The sequence below is a fragment of the Pteropus vampyrus genome, unplaced genomic scaffold (genome assembly GCF_000151845.1).
Source record: "Pteropus vampyrus isolate Shadow unplaced genomic scaffold, Pvam_2.0 Scaffold6, whole genome shotgun sequence".
In the NCBI taxonomy this organism is placed as follows: domain Eukaryota; kingdom Metazoa; phylum Chordata; class Mammalia; order Chiroptera; family Pteropodidae; genus Pteropus; species Pteropus vampyrus.
In genome coordinates this window covers 560211-571922 of record NW_011888787.1, presented here as the reverse complement: position 1 = coordinate 571922, position 11712 = coordinate 560211, and the positions used below count along the sequence as shown (strand labels likewise).

Sequence of the window (11712 nt, the reverse complement as noted above, 5' to 3'; positions counted from 1 at the left end):
TTTTGGAATTCCTGTCCTAGAGCTGCCCACAAGGCCTGCAGTGCCTTAATAATAATGTAAAATATTCACAACTACTTTTCACTAAGCACTTGTACCAGGCACTGTCCTTGGTGTTTTCATACATTTTCTCACTTAATCCACCTCAAAACTTTGTAAAGCGGGTAAAAAAAATCCCCCAATTTTGCATTTGAGGAAACATGAGACCCCACTGCACAATGCCAGATCTGAAGTTCAAATTCAGGCCGAGTGACTCCAAAGCCTGCACGCTTAACCGCTTCGCAGTGTCCTCTGTGATGAGGTCTGTGTGGGGGAGAGTTCGGGGGAAGGGGGGGCGGGTGGAAAGTGGGTGGGGATCTTTATCTTCCTTTGAACCCGAATGCGACTTTGGGGAACAGCCAGGATCTGTAGAACAGAACCCCAGTTGTGCCCCCGATAGGTGTGTGATCTCAGACTAGTATCTCTCTCAATAAGAAAACGCTGCCGAGAATACCGGCTCGCAGAATTGTGTCCGTAACACAGCTGGCACGTAGTAGGACTTCCTTTTTCATTGCTTTCTTTTTCTCATAAGAGATACAACTAACTCTCGATTCTTTGGGCGTTTGGTTATCTCGCTGGTGGAGTATCGAGTCCCTTGCTTTTCCTCCTCTTTGCCATTCTCGTCGTGTTTAGGAGTATTGTGTAATTTGTTACCACTTCTGTGATGAAGATCAGAGGTTGCACCGATCAGAGCTTGCACCGTCCGTGAAAGGAACTGGAGAAATGAAGTGTGAAATGGTTGCTTTAAATTACTCCTTCGTTACTGTTTGAAGTCTGGGACGCTGGGCCAGCACTGGGGTCTCAGCGTCCTCATCTGTAGGAGGAGGTACTGTTACTTGTCTTCCCCATCACAGGCTTGTGGTGAGGCTCAAGTGATAGCCACCAAAGAACTTTGGAGAGCATAAAATAATGTGTAGTTGTGAGGTATTCTTATCAGCGCCATCATTGCAAAATGAGAGTCTATCCTTCTTTTTAGAAGGTCTAAAACAATAATAATGTTCTGTTCGTAGTCACCAGAGTTAAACCCATGCCTCCCTTTATTCTTCTGCTGAGACAATTCTCAAACGACTCGCTTCTTCTTTTATCTTTATACTTAAAGTTCTATTTTAAATGAAGTTGCTCTCTGCCCTCTTCGATAGGGGTAGCCGATATCCACATGTGGTCATTTAAATGAATTAAAATTAAATAAGATTAAAAATGCAGTCCTTCTGTCATACTAGCCTGGCCTCAAGTACTCAGTAGCTACATGCACCGTAGGGGACAGCACAGGTCGAGGACATTTCTGTCTTTGTGGGACGTTCCATTGGACAGCCCTGCCGTTGATTTTCTTGAGTTCTGCATCTCCGTGCTTTCTTATAACGCTATAGCCGCAGTAAAACCAAGCTAGTTGTTCTTTAGTTGAGAAAATTGAGACCCGATGGATGGACTTGCCAAAAACCTCATGGTAGAATATCAAGACTCGACAGAACGCTAGCCATCGTCTGTTCCGACTTCCTAATTCTATACACGAGAAGATTTAAGCCCACAGAAGTGGGATCTCTCTGCCCCTGTCCCTTCCACAGTGTGACTGTGAACACGTGAGTGAGAGTAGGTTTATGTTCCACCTGCAGGGCTGCCAACACCAACCATCGCAGAAGAAAACATGCCCGAGACAGAATTTACGAGTCGCTTGCTCCTGTCACCCCCAACCCTTCTCCGGATAGGCCACTGCTGCTGGCGAGCCCGCACGGTGACGATATTTGCGGGAAGCTGGAGAGCACACGCTCCCACGGCTGTCTCTGTTAGGTCACAGATGCCCTGGAAGGCTGGCTGCCATGAGAACCAGAGAGTTCGGGGATTCGGACTTTCGAATAACTTCCCTGGACCAGCTCCGATTCCGGGCGATTGGCTTCACTTTCTCTTTCCACTCATTTAACTCATGAAATTTTGGATCTTTCAGCCCACTGCCAGGGGGAGTTGTTGTTCCCAGAGTTATATGCAATATGGATGCAAAGCGCTCACAGCTCTTGTACATAGTAGGTGCCGGTGTTGACCTTGACCTCGTGCCTTCCTTCCAGCTCCGCCGACCCCATCCCATCCTCTCGCCAGCCCTTTCCTAGGTAGCCAGGTCAACACTTGCAACTCCCACGTTGCGAGGACCCTAGATTACTGGTTTTGAAAATTCTTTTCCCTTTGATGAATCTTCACTGAGAACCTACAATCAAGGGCCCAATCTATTTACCATTGGAAAAGTATAGGTGGGGGGTGGCGGCATATTTTTAAAACTTGTCATCAAGACAAAGGATCTGGTTGATATAAAAGCATTTCTAGGACAACAGGGTACATTTGAAGTAGGAAGTGAGCCAGAAACTCTGAGCTGCGTGGTCGCCCTTGCTCTGTGTGTGTGTGTGTGTGTGTGGACCGACCAAGCAAGGGGTCCGCTCTTCAGGTCAAGTGGCCGTTGGGGCATCGCTGGGAAGGGGGCTAGCTGGGTACCTGAGAAAAACATACATGTACAGGCAGAGGTGGGTCCACGTTTTGTGGCGCCTGACGCTGATTCAATTCAGGGAAATTTCCTGATAAAGAATATTCAAAAATATTTAGGTACAGGATCTTGGAGGAGGCCTGTGAAAGAGAGAGGCCTCGAAGCTAAAGCTTCATCGGCTTTTGTCTTCTGTGGAGAGGTTTAGGCCTAACCGCGCATGTTTCTGTATGTCTGTGGTGTCCCATGTGGCTGGAACAGGGGGGACGCGAGGTGGAAACTAATCATAGAATGATTCTGGATGTGTGAGGTTATTGCATTAGGCATCTTTTATTGACCTATCTGGTATGGAAGCTACAAAAGAAACGTTGAATTGGACCCTGTGGGAGAGAGTCTGGGTGGTGAGGAGGGAGAAGGGGCCTCTTTCAACGTGGGGAACGGAGTTCACTCCAACACTAACGCTATCTGTTAGCGGTTTTATCTGACTTAATGAAGTGATGTTGTATTCTTTTTTTCTCTCTTGTGTTCTAAAACCTTCCGTCCTCTCTCACACGCGTACGCACACCCCTCCAACAAGTGGATTTTACAAATCCATTGGTTTTGGTGATGATTTCTTTTTTTATTAAAGAAAATTAAACATTTTTTTGTTAATTACAGTTGACATTCGATATTATATTAGTTTCAGGTGTACAGCTTAGTGGTTAGACACTCGTCTACCTTACAAAGTGACCCCCCAATAAGTCTGGCACTCACCAGACACTATACATAGTTATTACGATATGATCGACTATGTTTCCCAGTGTTCTCTCTATCCATGAGTTTGTTTCTGTTTCGTTTGTTCGTTTATTTAGATTTCACGTATAATTGACATCATGTGGTACTTGTCTTTCTCTGACTTCTTTTACTTAGCATAAAACCTTCTAGGTCCACCCATGTCATGGCAAATGATAAAATTGCATTCTTTTTTTACAGCTGAGTAATATTCCATTGTATCTATGTACCACATCTTTATCTGATAGTGATTTCTTGTAAGAGTGAATTCATGTACAGAAGCTAGGAAATCAAGCTAAGTTTTTCAGAAGAGACTTAAAAAATTTCCTTGACATATTCCTATCATCAAGTTTAAGAAGAGAATTCTATTCTGGCCTGCTTTTCATAATCATAAATAACTTATTTCCAATATATTTTAACTGAGTTGACATTTCACACATACTTGGTATCTGCCTAAGGGAAATTTAAGAGGGAAAAACAAAATGGAACTCATTCCTTTTTTCTTTTTTTTTTTTTTTTTTTTTTTTTTTTTGAGTCAAGTAAAAGCCGGGAGAAAATACTTAACTTAAAAACACTAGATATACTCAACTATTAATGGTACAAAAATCAATATATTTTTAAAGCGTCAAACCTGGCATGTAGCTGACCCTCAGTGGGAAATAATGTCTAACTCTGTTGAAAGAAATTCTATGAGGAAATAATGAGACCATGAGAAGTGAAAGAAAGGAGTGTTCCTGTATCATGGAGCTTAGCTCTGTCCTTGTCCTAAGACCCCCACCCCCACCTCAATCTCAGAAACTGATCTCTCCCGCTTCCCAATGTACAGATCCCTTTATCTGCTATGAGGGCGCCATTCCTAGTGACCCAGCAGGTCTGACTGCCCTTCCCCTTCGACTGCCTCCTATCTATTTCAAATTTTATCTTCTTTTTCAGCTCTAATAATTATACTTTCAAATGCAGGCACACTGCCCTGCAACTCACTTGCACAGACACGAGCAAACCCCACACCCTCTCCTTGAACAAAGCATGGTGTCTCCTCATGGAGGCCCTTGAATACCAATCTTTAAATAGTTCACGATCCCACCTACCTCTGTAGCCAGCACCTTATCTTTTTAGAAGTCCAAGCTACCCACTCTTCCCAAGAAAGTTCTAGCCATGTTACTTCTCCCAGTAGGGTTCTGTCCTAGGATGGAAGTGCTTTAAGACAAAACTGTGGTCAGATGAGCTCATAAGAGATGTGTTCCACAGTCTTGAAGGGCTTTAAAACCTAAGAGAGCAAATTCTTCCTAACAAATGTTCTGCTGACGGACACAGTGGACACAATCCAGAATGCTGGGGGCTTCGTAGGATCGCAAAGTTTCAGAATTGTAAGGAATCACAGTGTATCATTTGTCTCAGCTTCTAAACGCTTAAATCTCTCCTTTCATTACATTTCGCCTGGGCAATGCTTAACCAGAGAGATTGTTGGGGAAAAAAAAAAAAAAGCAAAACAAACCAATTTCTCAGTCACTTCACTTGGATGCAATCAGAACAAAAATGAATAGTTTGTGCTTTCTATACACCCATCTGAGGGGGAACCGTTTACTTATTTTTTTAAATATAGAAAGTGATAGGATGCAAGAGGAAGACAAATTCAAGAGGCCTATTAGCGGTCTTCTATTACCTGCTCCTCTCTTTCCCACAGACCCTTCTAAAAGACGTAGGAAATGACGTAATCAGACTTGAGGACATCTTTGAAGAAAGGCCACCTTCTCTCCAGGCCCTAGCAGGGGGCATTCTGAGAGAAGGTGCCGTTTCTTTATAGGCATCGTCGTGCACGTGCTTACATTTTTCTCCGTGGCTTTTTTGTATGTCTGTCTCATTTCTCCCACCGTTCTCATTCATCTATTTATATTTATTTATTCAGTCATTCCCTGAGTACCCACCACTGTGCCAGATGACAGGGGTCCCTAAGAACCATAAGAGAAATGTCTTCTCTTCAGGAAGCAAACTCTGTTAAGTAGTGACTAATAAACAGTCCAATATAACGTGGCGAGAATTCTTACCAGAAGCCTGGAGGAGGGAAGGTGGACACCAGACAGCCGGGGGAAGCAGAGGAAGGAGACACGTCGTGGACTGGGCTTTGCACGTCTAAGGGGTCTTCTGGGTGAACGAACGGGGCGGTGGGGGGGGGAGGCGAGTGGAGGAAAGGCGCCCGGGAACAGGGAACAGAATGTGCAAAGTCATACCGCTATTTGAGAACAAGTCTTCCTAGTAAATAGTTGTTTTCTTGAAAAGAAACATTTTCGGAGAGAGTAGAAGGAAGTGAGCAAGGGGCCGGAAGAGAAAGGGACCGTCCCCTGACAAGGAATGTGAACTTTATCCTGTACGATTGCGACAGTACTTTGGAATAGGGCTAGGCCGGACGGAGATACCGAGAGAGGTGGCAGTGGGAAGGGGGAAGAAGGGGCCTGTTTCAAATGTCTCGGAGGTTGAATCCGTAAGACAAGGTGGGAGGGAGGGAGGGAGAGCGGGAAGGGTTTAGGAAGACTCTGCCTTCCAGCTTCAGCACCTGCGTTTTAAAGGTGTCATTTTCTGAATTTTTTTTTTAAAAAGGGAGGGGAAGGAGTTATAAAAGAAGGATGAGCCACAGGAGGAGATTCGTTCTGTTTATGTTGAATCCGAAGACTGTGGGACACGCTGAAGCCGATGCCTTAGTGGAGCCCGTGGTTGAAAACATCCAGCGAGAGCGTTTGTTTCAGCGGACAGACGTTGACCGCGTCCTTGCTGTACGCCAGCCTCGTGGTCAACGGGTGTCTAGAGATATTGGTTTGAGAGCCATCTGTTTATAAGCGGCAGTTGAAATTCTGGAAAATCATGTGGGAAGAGCGTGCCGCTTGAAAAGAGGTCTCGGGCTGCAGCTCTGGGGAGGCCCAGTGCTTGATGAAAAAGGCAAAGGAAGCTGAGAGGAAGCGAGAGGGGGAGAAGGAGGAAGGTGGCGTCTGGAAGACACGTGAGGGAGGGAACTGCAGGGGGCCCCGAGGCGTCGATGGTGCAGATCCCCCCAAGAGTCCGCGAGACGTGGGCCGGCGAGGGCCAGCTCCCCTGACAGCTCGAAGCCGTTTGGGACCTGGGTGAAAGCAGCTCCACCAGGTGGGGCGGGTGGGAGCTTTGCAGGGTCATCTTCTTAGGGGGATCAGGTTTTCAAATTCTCGTATGTACCTTGAGGATGTGAGCAATGGAAATGTGGCCAAGAGCGGGACAGAGAGGGGACAGAGTGAGCGACAGTTTCGCGCATCATATTTTTTTTCTGTGAGTAAGTCCAAGCCCTAGCCACTCGAAATTGGTTAAACCTTTCAAAGCCTTTCGCTCCCCTTCCTCATCTTATCCCTTTGCCCACCCCCACCTCCCCCCCGACTGATTTCTCTCCTGGATTCTAGACACATTTCCAGCTACTCATGGACACCTCAACTTTGATCTCCCATGGGTCCCTGGAGCACAAAAAAAACACATTCACTTTCATCTAAACAGATGAAATCTCTTCCTGTCTTCCCCATCCTAGTTCAATAACACCACCTCCCATCCAGCCTCCTTTCCCCCAGCTAGTAACTCGCTGAATGCTTTCACCCCTTTACCTTCGACATCCAAATAGTGACGAGATCTGTTGACTCCACCTTAAAGATGTCTCCAGATTCAGCATTTTCTTTCTCCATCCAGCGCTGTGTCCATACTTCTTTGAGGACTTATTTTGTTTCATTATAATTTCGTGTGTGTTCATCTTTTCTCCTCTAAATCCTGAGATCCTCAGGAGTTCTATTGTTCTCTTATTTAATCTTATGCCCCTGCCCCTAGTTTAGGCCTTTGGCCCCCCAAATGTCTGATCGTATTCTTTTTTTAACAGATACTTGAGATAACAGTGGATAATATTTTCAGGGCTGGGCATATTTCTTAAAGGGGACTGGATAGAGCGTGTATTCGATGCGCAGTAAAGATTTCTTAATTGAGTATTGCTGGCTAAGAATCCGGTCGAGAGGCTCACCCCATGGAACAGGAACACAGATTCTCAGAAACGGAAAGGACCTTGGCGATGTCTTCCCTGGTTCTTTCAGTTACAGACGGCAAGGACCAAAAAAAAAAAAAAGCAATTCAGCGTAACAATGAATACACTAATTACAGCAAAAGGAGGGCTCTGGCGTGAGACCTGGGTTCAGTCCTTGACCTTGTCATTTCAGAGCCGTGAGGGGTTTTTGTTCACTTGTTTTTGGAAATTATTTAGGTCTCAGTTTCCTCACCTGGAAAATGGGTAGTATTTCTGGAAAGGTTAAGAAAATTCACGTGAACCGGTCAACGTGGAAGGAGAACGGACTCGCTCATCGTGCAGCTAGTGAGAGATGAACCCGAAAATTACCGGGTTCCCTAACTCCCTGCCACGTGCTTCTTTCCACGGCCACCGCGCTGTGCCACAAGGGAATAGCAAGACAGGGAAGATGTAGGCGCAGTTCAGAAGTGGGTATTAAGGTGCCTCGAAGAAAAAGAAATTCCTATCACTTACCGAGGGCTGTGTGCCAAGTACACCCTTCATTCCATACGTGCTATCTTACTGACCCTCACCCGAACACTCCATGGCGTCATTATCATTCCTGAGCTAGAGACGGAGCACCGAGGCCTAGGTAGAATAAATAATTTACCCAGACCCAGATCTGTCTGACTGAGCCCCAGACGCATCCTTTCTCTACGTGGCAAAAGGGACTCTGAACGAGACTTTGGTGGCCACCCTTTCCCGCTGCCACTGCTCTTCGTGGCTGCCCCTTGACGAGGCCGCGGTTGCCGCTTGTGCAATCGGTGTGATTTGAGTGGACAGCGTTCTGACACCATTTGTTTCACCGTATAGGAGAATCCGTGTAGACAAATGAAGATCCTACTGCCATCTGGGACCGGAACTCCAGGGGAACAGACTGTCTGTGCACCTCGATGGCAGGGGATGGTGTTTGTTTTTTTTTTTTTCCATTGTGAAATGCCACAGAGTCCAGGAATGATAAAATCACCCTGGTTTTTCTTATGAACTCCTAGAAGTCATCTTTGTTGGTATAAATGAGATCATTTAGCCTAATTAGTTCCAAGCTTAATTAGCAGTAATTATCCCAACATGGGAGTAATATCCAAGCAGGAAGTGCCGAGTCCTCGATTAGATAGATCTCTAATTGGTGTTACAATATTGTAATTAAAGCGTGTTTGTACGCCTCTGCCACAGCACGCGATTTGTCTTGTGTCTGATTAAATGGGGAGACCCAACAGCCTTGGAGGGGGCCAGGACTTGAGATCTGACTCATACAACGTGTTAACCCCGTGACAGAAGACATCTGGGGACCTGCCTCCATGGTCATGGTGAATATGCAGCCCTGAGCTGAGGGCGTGCCTACCGAGAGAATGTGGACTGGGTCCGCTCATCTGTCCACTCCCGTGTAGTGCGTGCAAGAGATTTAAAACTTAAAGACTTGAAAAACTTAAAAACATAAGTATTTGGCCGAAAGGCCGTTTGGTAAGTTTTATACTTTTGAGGGCTGCCTCGTATATAACGCGAAGGAGACTGGACGAAAAGAACAGATAACAAAAGCTATCATTTATTGAGCATTTACTATGTGCCAGATGTTGTGCTCAATGCTTTAAACATCGAAACTCATCAAATCTTTAGAGAAAACCGCTGAGGTAGCTATCACAATCCCTGTTTTACAGACAAGAACCTGAAGATGAGGGAGTGGCTTCACCAGGTCAACTCCAAGGTCATCCCTTCAGGTCTCACCTTGAACGTCACTCCTCCAGAAGGCCACCTCCGACCACTAGACCAGGTTAGGCTCCTCGTCATTTTTCCCTCAGGTACTTCCTTGTAATCTTATCATCCCTCTTCCCCACCAAATGATAAACTCATCGGTCGCCTCCTTCACTGCTCTGTGCCCAGCGCCCAGCACCTCGCGAAGTGCCAGCCGCGTAGCAGGTGTTTAACAAATAAGATCTCAACGAACTGTCAGAAGTCACTCAACTAACACGCTGCGTGATTCAAACTCAGCTCTGTGTGGTTCTGTAGTCTGCGTGTTTTTCATTGTACCATGCTTCTTGTTTTGAGTGTTTAAAATTCCAGAACTAAGTTTCTAGGTCGTACAAATACAATGAATGTCTATTTGGGGCAGGGATAGGGGAATAGATTTTCTTCCCTCTCATTTCAAAAGGCTGTGTTGCAGTTTTGCAAAAGATCCCTTAACCGTTCACCATATTTACCTTTTTAATGCTTTGACCTTGTGTTATAATTTAGATATCTTTGCCCATGTGCAAATAATTGGTCATCGGATCTGATAAACCCTAGGAAATGAAAGTAAACCAGATAGATGTGCATTCATACATCATTGGATTCTGCAGATTTAGAAAAAGTAACTAACACTCTCAGAATCCCAGGTTCGGTTTTGACACACCCCAAGAATGTCCAGTTATTTTGGACGGTGACATAAAATTCTCAGGAGTTTTGTTTTGTTTTGTTTTGTTTTTCAAATTGATTTTGCTTGATGTTTTAAAAAAATATGGCACATGATGCACTGTGGAGGAATAAGACAGGCTAGATCAGAGTGGATTCAATGCCTTTAAAACGTTGGGAATCGACTGCTATTTAATCTTGGTCACTGATGAAACATATTTAGGGATTAAGAAGCTCAACGAGGATATTTGTTGACTCATTGAAAAGTTTCTTAAACATTTTTTTAATGAGTAGATGATGCTTCCACAAACTATAAAATTCACAAAAGGGTATAAATGAAAAGGCCCCTTCCACTTTGTCCCTCGCTTTAGCCACTCCAGAGATAACCAATTTTTCATATATCTTTCTGGAGATATCCTGTGCACATGCAAATATATACATTCTAAAAGGTAATAATTCTTGATGCAACACCATAGCACACACTGAATCATAAAGGTGAATTAGCTCACTTGCTAGTGTAGGCAAAGACAGGAAGTGAGAATGAGAAATTCAACACATAGAAACCGAAAGCACAAAGCTCTGTAAGTCTATTTTCGTGCAAAACTAAACATCGTGGTAATGGATTAAAATTTGAAATATAGCACTAATGAATGAGACATGCTGCTTGGCTTACGACAATGGTGACGTCATCAAGTGTGAGTCTTGAGTCTTCCTGGGTTTTTCTGCTCTGACTAACTCTTAGGGAGACAGTGCTATACGGCTCTCTGATACCAGCATAATGAGGCGGAGATGATGGGTTCCAGCCACTGTGAGCAATTTAACTGACTGTCGGTCTCTGTCATTAGAGAAGTTAGATGAGAAAGTGAGGATGAATTCATGCTAATCTAGGACCATCAAGAGAGAAAAGTCTATATAAAGGACATCATTACGTTATTTTGTGTGGACAGGGCTTGACGCATATCTTGGATGACTATTTTAGTGCAAGAATAATCCACAAAGCTTCCTGCAGTTATTATACTAATATTTGGGATTTTTTTTTTTTTTTGGCTTTTGAACAAATAGAAATGATCTAACCATGGTATTAAAATAATTGGATTTGCATTTATACTAGTAAAAAAATAAACCCAGGTTAAAATTGTCGCAGTACGAGTACCTTATGATATCCAAGGCATGCACTAGCCAAGGTCATCATCAGCTTACTATAGTTTATATTTAGAATTCATTGAGCCCCGCACATGGTAGGCTTTGTAGAAACCTTGGCGCCCTGGGAACCGATAGTCTTAAGCTCTTCATCGTGTCATTTTATTTTTCAGAGTCTTGCCTATAGTCCTGGTAGCTTTTCTTTTCACCAAGGGCTCGTCTCGAATGGAAATAGATGCCGATGCTTCTTTTATGACTGTCGAAGGCGCTCATGACTGAGTAGAGTGTGATTCTCTTCCGAAATGTGCCTCTGGCAAACAAAAGGACCAATGCGATGGAACATTCCGGAAGCATCATCTAGGACCACAGCAACCTTTTGTCTTCATGTTAAATATTCTGTTCCACGCACTTGTATTTTGCGCCTCAATTTTTGGCTTAGAAAATATCACTGCTTAGAGAACAAAGTGGCTCTAGTTTGGGGCTCAACCCTTTTTTCTTCCCTGAGTGGAAAGATAAGCTTTTGCTTTGTTTCTCTGGACCTCGATCTTTCCATTTCTCATGATAGATGTTAGACCAATTGATCTCAAAGGCCCCTTTTGTCTTTGGCATTTTACCAGTATGAGCTTTGGAGCAGTGCTTTCAAAGTTTTTCTACCAATTCTCTCTCTCTCTCTCTCTCTCTCTCTCTCTCTCTCTCTCTCTGTTAACGTCTTCATGATATCAAGCTCTGAATGAATCAGGCTATACTCCATAAGACGGACAAATCATCCAAGTTAATTGATTGCTTTCCTTTTACTCAGCTTAAATTTAGAAAACCTTCCCTCTCCGTGAAACCCTAATACAATTTGAGTTCTCCCTCTCAC

The 11712-nt window shown here is 44.3% G+C and overlaps 1 long non-coding RNA gene across 4 annotated transcripts in view; it reads left to right on the top strand.

Moving 5' to 3' along the window:
- LOC105296297 overlaps positions 1 to 11712 on the top strand; it is a 60553-nt gene that overhangs the window by 23306 nt on the left and 25535 nt on the right. For all 4 annotated transcript variants that reach the window (XR_896245.2, XR_896242.2, XR_002782225.1 and 1 more), the window contains exon 2: positions 8981 to 9093. This is a non-coding gene — a long non-coding RNA (uncharacterized LOC105296297). The remainder of the gene's footprint in view (positions 1 to 8980; positions 9094 to 11712) is intronic.